Source organism: Ananas comosus, linkage group 3 (genome assembly GCF_001540865.1).
Source record: "Ananas comosus cultivar F153 linkage group 3, ASM154086v1, whole genome shotgun sequence".
NCBI lineage: Eukaryota > Viridiplantae > Streptophyta > Magnoliopsida > Poales > Bromeliaceae > Ananas > Ananas comosus.
The window spans coordinates 9,433,706-9,442,207 of record NC_033623.1 but is presented as its reverse complement, the minus strand read 5'-3'; the positions used below and the strand labels follow the sequence as shown (position 1 = coordinate 9,442,207).

At 36.3% G+C, this 8,502-nt stretch overlaps 1 pseudogene; it reads right to left on the bottom strand.

Moving 5' to 3' along the window:
* Positions 4,644–7,105, bottom strand: LOC109708269 (annotated as a pseudogene).

The following is an 8,502-nucleotide window of genomic DNA, read 5'->3' as shown; positions in this document are numbered from 1 at the left end:
GCGGTCGCTCAAGATTGGGCAGCAGAGGCATAGACTTCGAATGGAGGAGACAAGTTCAAGATGAGCTTATATGGTTAGCTCAATATAGTGGTTAAATACTACAAATCAAATCAAAATGGAGATTATTAGGATTTGTTTAGATTTATAGTTAAATCCTAGTTAGATTAGGATGATTATTTAAATCTGTAAGATGTAAATTGAGTAGAGGTTTATATATAAGTTAGAGTAAAATTCTAATTACACTATCATAGGGGTACATTGTATCCTATGAATAATACAAGGAGAAAATGCACAAAGATCGCCTGAACTTTAGTTCATTTGTAAACAGGGGCTTAAAGCTTTAGTTTTGACAATTAGACTATCTAAACTTTCTCAAATATCTCTATGGATCTCTCTCTTTAATTAAAGATATTAGTTATCTAGTTATTTTGATAGTATACATTACATATAATATTACAAAGTTTCAAAATTAAAAAAAAATTAAAAAGCTATAGCAATTAAACTTCCATTCATCCTATTATTCGATCATCATGATTAAGGATGTGAAATTAGTAAGTTCCCTTGAAGAGCGGCCTTATTTAACTATTTGATAAAATTTGAAGCCTAGTTATCAAAATTAAAAGTTTATAAGTTTGCTTGATAAAATAAATTTTAAAATAAAAGAGGAGTCTAGTGTAATTCATTCGTAAATCTTATTTTATCTATGTTTTATTATTTGATTTTTTTTTTTCCTTATTTATGATTATATTAGTTTTTCTGAGAGAGATAGATTTATAGTAAATAACCGATCGAACGCTTCCCTTATAGAATCCCATCAACTAATATTCAACCGACACCAAATTCACAACAATTATATAAGAGAGATATAGTTGGGGAGTCCACACATGTTTGGTCCTTTCGGGAGTGGCGCGTAGTCTAGTTCAAAGAAGGTTAATAGAGTACAATACTAAAAGGAGAAGCAGAGTGGCCCTTAAGCATTTGTTTATACTAGGGATAAGAAAAACCGTAACGCCTTTTAAATAATTTTTTTTAACTTTTATTTTAAAAAACAAGGTAGCACGTTATTTATTTTATTAAAAGAAAAATGAAAATATAAAAAAATTAAACTTTAAATTTGAAATCTTATATATCAACTATTAAATTTTTTGTCACATGTACAAGAAATTATCGGTTTTGATGTGCTGTGCATGATTTATCTGATGCTCAATTCTCTGAGAGATAATAATTAGGCCACTGTTGCACACCTAGAAACTACGAGGCGTTTCCAGAAACCATGGACCATTCAAAAGGCCATAATTATTCCTGTACCAGCAAAGCAGATCATACTACTTTGCTCTTGAACATGCATGCATACGTCAAAGTTATTAATTAAGTACTTGGCTCGCTCATAAATATTTAGGTGCGCAGCGCTTTTAATGAAATGAAATGAAATATATCGGATCCAAATCTTTGCAAATGTACTGCGAATTGGATCAAATAATAAGTTCTCAAACTTATAATGGCAACTAAATTTGGGTTAATTACACTATTGATTACCAATCATTTTCGGATGCTTTACTATCATGTTTAATTTTTAAGTTGCTGCAGTTGAGTCCCCAGCAAAGGCTGAATATTTTTTTCCCTTTTGCTTTTAATCCTAAGCGTACCTCATAGCCAACATAAAGCATCAAATAACCTATTTATATGTAACCCGGACTTAGGAGTACAAAACTCGAGCCTCATACTTTACCACTAGACTACTAGTAATTTGGCCGAGACATGGAACAGTTCTTCAATGGGAGGCAATTTTACTCATAAAAGAGAGCATTAAATTACTCAATGGAGATGGGCTTGATAGTGCTCTAGTGCTATTTGAGCTTGTGTAACAAATGCTCCGAGAATGTGATGCCCAAACGCAAGCTTTTACATGGGCCAAGTTGGCCTGGTTAGGCTTGATGAGAACTTGATCATATTTTGTTTCCAAGTAACAACAACCCAAACCTTGAGTGATCACCACCACATGCTAGAGTAGTTGATTTATCAGAAACCGAATAATCTTTTGTCAAACTCGAGACTTGGTGCTTTAGGAATTGCCTATGGATCCAACCAAACAAATAAAAGAAAGTTCAAATCCAAATAGTAGGAGAAATGCAAAGAATAACAAGAGAATTAAATATATACAAAAGAGATATCAAGGCACTATAGTCTATTCTCCTTTCCGCCTCACACTTTAATCTCTGCAATCTAGTGAGTTGCGGAATTTACTTCTTATGCAGAAGATTGAATGATTGAATTAAATGTATGAAATATTTTGAAAAGTAGATTGCAAGTGCGATGCACGAGGATCATAAGCGTGAAGGCCACCAAGTTCCTCTTTTACGGCAAATTGATCAACTTAAGTGCCTTTTACCTTCCAAACATTAGTTATTAAAAAGGCTGGTTAGATAATTGGATTTTAGATCATTGCTTAATGGTTAAAAATTAGATAACCTCACCTTGCCTGTTTATTTTTCTAACTCTTATAAGAAAAAAAAATGGATATTATTATTTGCAATGTGCATAGCGAGGTCTACAATCTAAAATGAGATGTAATTCTAAAGACACTTTTTCTCTACAAATATTACATAACTTTTTTCTTTCTTTTAAAAAAAATTAGTGCAGAATCTTTACATGACAGGTTGGAGAGGTTAACTACTTTTTTTTTGTAAATTTAGCATTTTTGTTTTGCAATACTTAAAATTCAGATAAAGTGATATACATGTAAAATTTTATAAAATTATTTATAAGATAAAGGCCCATTTGGTATAAATTTTGGAAAAGTGATTTTGATTTGAAAAATTGATTTTAGTTAAAAATTATAAAATATTTGACTAGTCTAGTGGGAAAGTAATTTTTCAAAACCGATAGGTCAATTTGCATAAAAAATTCACTAGTCTTGCGATTTTGCAAAACTCGGCCACTATTTTGAATTTTACAGATTTGGACCGAATTTTCAACAAACTGACTGAAATACTCTTTTTTTTCTTTCTTCTTTTTTTTTTTCTTCGTCCTTTTTTTCTTTCCAACACTCATCGTCTCCTCCACCTCCTCTGCAGCCCTCGGTGAAGGTACGAGGACGGCACCACCTCCTTTTCTTCCATCTCCTCCTCCGCCGGTGTCGGCAGCCCTCAGCGATGGAACTGAGAGTAGCGCTGCCTCCTCTTCCTCTGCCTCCGCCTTCCGATCACCAGAGAAGGAAAAGGGAAACTCTGAGCGGGCCCGAGTGAGAGAGGAGTGGACGGAGGTGATGAGGTCGTTGCCGAGGAGGTGCTCGCCACCCGTGAGGGTGAAAAAAAAAAGATGCGTCAATCTCTAAAAAGCGAACAAAGTTGCAGAGTGTAAAAAAAAACAAAAATAAAAAGTGAAAAAATAAAGAATTTTTTTTTTTTGAAAGACCATTATATATCATTGCTTTTACCGAAAAATTTAAGAATTAGAAAAAAAGAAAGAAGAAGATGAAGATTGGACTTTTGAAATAAAATTATACTATTTTACAAGAGAATTGTACTATTTAATATAAACATTGCACTATTTTGATGAAAATTACACTCTTTAAAATAAAAATTGTGTTCTTTCGATAAAAATTATACTGTTTCAAAAAAAAATTATACTATTCTCCAACCCTTTCCTCCCCCTCCCCCTCCCCCTCCGACCCCCATTCTCACCAACGCGAGCCTCTCTACCTCGTACGACGCATCGAAGCGCCGAAACACAGAAACTACATCATTTTATAATTTAAATTTATAATTTAACTTTACAATTTGAAATTCAGAATTTAAAATTGAACATATAATGTATAAAATTGCAATTTTTCAAATTATTATTTTTTAAATTTAAATGTAAATTTTAAATTAAAAAATAAAAATTAAACTTTACAATTAAATTTTAAATTTTAAATTTCAATTTTTAAAATTAAAATTATACATTTTAAATTTTAAATTTTAAATTTTATTTTTTAAGTTTAAAATTAATATAATAAATTAAATTTAAAATTTAAAAATAAATTTATAATCTAAATTTTATATTTTATATTTTATATGTAAAATCTAATTTAAATTTAAAATTTGAATGTAAAACTAAAATTTAATTTAAAGCTTTAATCCAAAATCACAATCAAATTTTTAAAAATTAATTTTTAGCTACTTTTGCTTTTGGACCCTCTAAAATTAGAAAATTATTTCTAAAAATAAAAATCATTTTTTTTAAAAAATGAATTTTTTATTTTAAAATTGTTTTTTTTAACACATTTTATATCTTTTCAAACTGACCGTTTTTGCATTTTCCGATTTTTACTGTTGCATATTACTTTGCAGGCAGTACTAAGGATTCTGATAAGATAGTATCTATAATTAACTGCAGTACTTTTGATTTAAATAAAGTAATGTGTTTGCCAAATAAAAGCATCAAAAAAGTATCCCACAGAAACAAGAAACAGAGAGCTGCTATAATAGAGAGCAACTTTATCGTGTCCTATTTCTTGTACAAATGCCATTTTTGTGATTTGCAGTTAATGTTGGCTCTCAAGTGTGCAAGAATACTCTTTGGGGAAAAAAAAAAGAAAAACAGAAAATGAAAAAGAAAATAAAAATTGAGGTGTTTGCTGTAAGTTGGTATTGGTATTTACGCTTTGCTGTTTATGTTGATCACAAACATAGTATTGAATGAAACCACCCAATTACAGCCTAGAAATAGCACAGTAGCTTCTAGAAAAATAATAATGATAATAATCATCATGTGATTGAAAAGGAAAAAAACTGTTTCCCGGCTCCACTGCTTTGGCGGGGGAAACCACAATACTAATTAATTAGCACATCCACCAAAGAAAAAAAAGAGAAAAAAAATCAAATTATATTATTTAATTTAATTTTTTTTTTAAATTACTTCCGAGGATAGCTATCTATACAATCGGCCCACGGATTACAGCGGCCGCGCGCGCCGGCGGCGGACAACGGCGGCACGTCTTTGAGCGCCCGCCAGACGGCGCTGTTGCACTTGAAACCCGACCCGAATCCGATCTGCCAGACCCGGTCGCCTCGCCGAACCCGCCCCTTGGCCTCGGCGTAGGCGAGCTCGTACCACAGGGAGCTGCTGCTGGTGTTGCCGAATCTGTGCAGCACGCTTTTGGAGGGCTCCATGTCCCTCTCCCTCAGCCCCAGATTCCGTTCCACCTCCTCCAGCACCGCCCGCCCGCCCGCGTGCACGCAGAAGTGCTCGAACGCCTTCCGGAAGTCCGGAATGTACGGCCGCACCTCTCGCATCCGCAGAACTCTCCTCGCGAACAGAGTCTTCAGAAATTTGAATTGCTCGCCGAGCGGGAGGACCTGTTTAATTCATTTGTTCATCATCAGCAAAATATTTTTAAATCTTTTTAATTAGCTTTCTTTCTTTTTTTTTTCTCTCTATCTTTCTTTCTTTCTTTTTAATGACTATTAATGATTCATGCGATATTTAGAAATTATATAATATTAATTGTATTACGTACATTTGAAATATATATATATATATAAAAAAAAACTAATTAGCCTTGTGTTGTTATTAATTCTGGAGCATATATAGTCTATAGAAAGGGCGAGAGCGAGTCGGTTCGATTTTCTTCTAATAAAACTAATAGCGTTCGACCGCCGCCAAACAATTTACAGAATGTATTTATATTGCAATTATAGTTTTCTTATTTAAGTAAAAATTTCAGACTATTTTTAGAGAAATTAAAGTGGACGGTACTTATATAAATATATATATATATATGTACCAGGGGTCCGAGAGTGGTGATGTTGGTTTTGAGGGCGTCGCCGGCGACAGCCATGAGCTCCCTGGCGAGCGAGACGCCGACGGTGCCGCGGGCGTCCTCCTTCTGGTAGACGCAGCCGTAGCAGCCGTCGTCGGCGCCCTTGTGCGTGCGGACGGTGTGCACGAGGCGGTACTTGGCCCGCCCGGCGTCGGCCCGCCGGTTGGAGAGCAGCAGCGCGGCCCCGCCCATCCGGAATATGCAGTTGGAGAGCAGCATCGAGCGGTCGTTCCCGAAGTACCAGTTGAGCGTGATGTTCTCCGTGCTGACCACGACGGCGTACGCGTTCTTGTTCGCGCGCAGCAGGTCCTTGGCGAGGTCCACCGCGATCAGCCCCGCGCTGCACCCCATCCCCCCGAGGTTGAAGCTCTTGATGTCCTCCCTCATCCTGTAGTGGTTCACGATCATGGACGCCAGCGACGGCGTCGGGTTGAACAGGCTGCAGTTCACCACCAGGATCCCCCCGCCGCGGCGAAGAGCGCGTCCAGGCAGCCGAACATCACGGCCTCCGCCTCGCGCCGCGCCTCCGCCATGCACAGCCGCGGCGGCCGCGCCTGGATCCCCGGCGGCAGGTACGTCTCGTCGCCCAGCCCCGACCGCGTCGTGATCTTCGTCTGGAAGTCCAGCGACTCCCCGTTGAAGCTCCCCGTGCTCTCGCTCATCTCCAGGAACCCCTCCTTCGAGATCTTGTGCTCGTCGTCCGGCTTGTAGCACGCGAACTCGATCAGGTACACCGGCCGCGGCCGCTTCAGATAGTAAGCGGTCTGAAACAGCGCCACCACCCCCACCGCGGCCGCGGTGACGAGGTCGATCGCGAGCCGCGACTTTATGGACGGGATCAAATCGGACGACAAGACGTAGGCGGTGGCGAGGACTACGAGCGGGAGGATCAGGTAGACGGCGGCGGGGCTGTCGGCGTAGCGGAGGCCGAGCTTGACGTACTTGAGGTTGACGGACTGGACGAAGTCGGGAAGGCGGCGGCGGATCTTGATGACGATGGACGAGTCCCGGAAGGCCATCTCCGCCGTCAGGCGCTCGCGGTCCATTGCCGAGGACTCCTCCATTAATTATTATTTGATCCCTTCACACCACACCAGTAATTAATCACTTTTGGAGAACGTGAGGAGATTTGTATAAATGACGGTATCAAAGCGAGACTAGTGGAATTTAATTTATAATGAGGTAGAGTGTTCGATCGGGAAAGCAAAGTGAGTGTTGAGTATGAGTTATAGTAGATGTGAAAAGAGGAGGAGGAGGAGGAGGAGGAGGAGGGGATTTTGCTGCAGGAGGTGGGGGGGTGGTGGGGAGATAGGTGAGTTGGTCGCCTATTAATGCGAGTAGTTCTGAAGGACGGGAGGGGAAGCGCTCAACTACCAGGAGAGCGCGGGAATTAAAGACTGCCAACGATATCCCGATGCCAACAGGTACCTGCCAGCGTTTGATTAGCCCACTAGCTATTGCCTGCACCTAGTGCATTAGTATTTTTTGTGCAACGTACTTCTTAACAATAATAAATCTTACCTTTGAGGGTGCCGCCTAGGTAGTATTTGGTCCGGAAACAAGGGAAAAATATAAATCCTTATACCCCTTTTGTTCTCAAATGCTGCATTTGTTATTCGAAAATAGTAGCTCTCTGATTTTCTGCAATAAGCGCTGGTATAAGGCTGGAATTGCTGTTCCATTCTTTTTTTGTAACAAGTTTAATTGTTCCCAGATGGTAACAAGGTTAATTAAAGTCTAAATTTAATTTTAATTATTATTATATTAAATTATTAATTAATTCTAATTAATATATTTAAATTATTATTTATTGCTTAAATAATAAAATAATTAATTAATTTATTATTTATAATTACTTCTTAATAATTTAATGTATTTATCCACAAACTAATATTTATATTGATCAATTATTAATATTTTTATTAATCTAATTAATTTTTTTACCTAGTTATCTAGCTAAAATAATTTACTAACTAATTAAAAGTTAAATCATTTTTTATATTTAATTAATAAATTAATATATTTTTATTATATATCTTATGTGATATTCATAGCTAATGAATTTATTATTTTATTAAATTATTTTTAAGTAATATTTTGATGTTAATTAATTAGATAAAATAATTTTAATTTAAAACTATAACTCTCATTCCGCTTGTTCTAATCTAATCATCCAAATACTATTTATCTTATTTCTAAAAACAACCTAATTTTCATCCAAACGCAAAATTGGTCCAGTTCCTGCTTATACATGAACTTGTATCTATCCCTGAAATAAGCAATTCTTACTTCCAAACAAAGCTAGACCCGGCAATCTTGACCGAAACCCACGGGTTACCCACAAATTTGCCGGTATGGGTACCAACTTTTTCAACCCAAAAAATTACAGATAAAACAGATGGGTACCCATTAAACAGTGGGCATTTTGGGTAACTTGCGGATATCCGTGGATACCCGTGTGTACCCATACATATATTTTTAATTACAAAATATATTTTCTTAATTAATATATATTTTTAATTTACCTATTCTAAAAATTATAATCCTAATTTTTCATTGCGCGTCATATTATGAAATATTTTTGCTTTAAGATTTTAAATATTTTTATTATTATAATATTTTAAGCAATGAGTTATATTACGCTTTTAAAACTTATATATATTATATAATCATTATTAATATATATATATATATATATA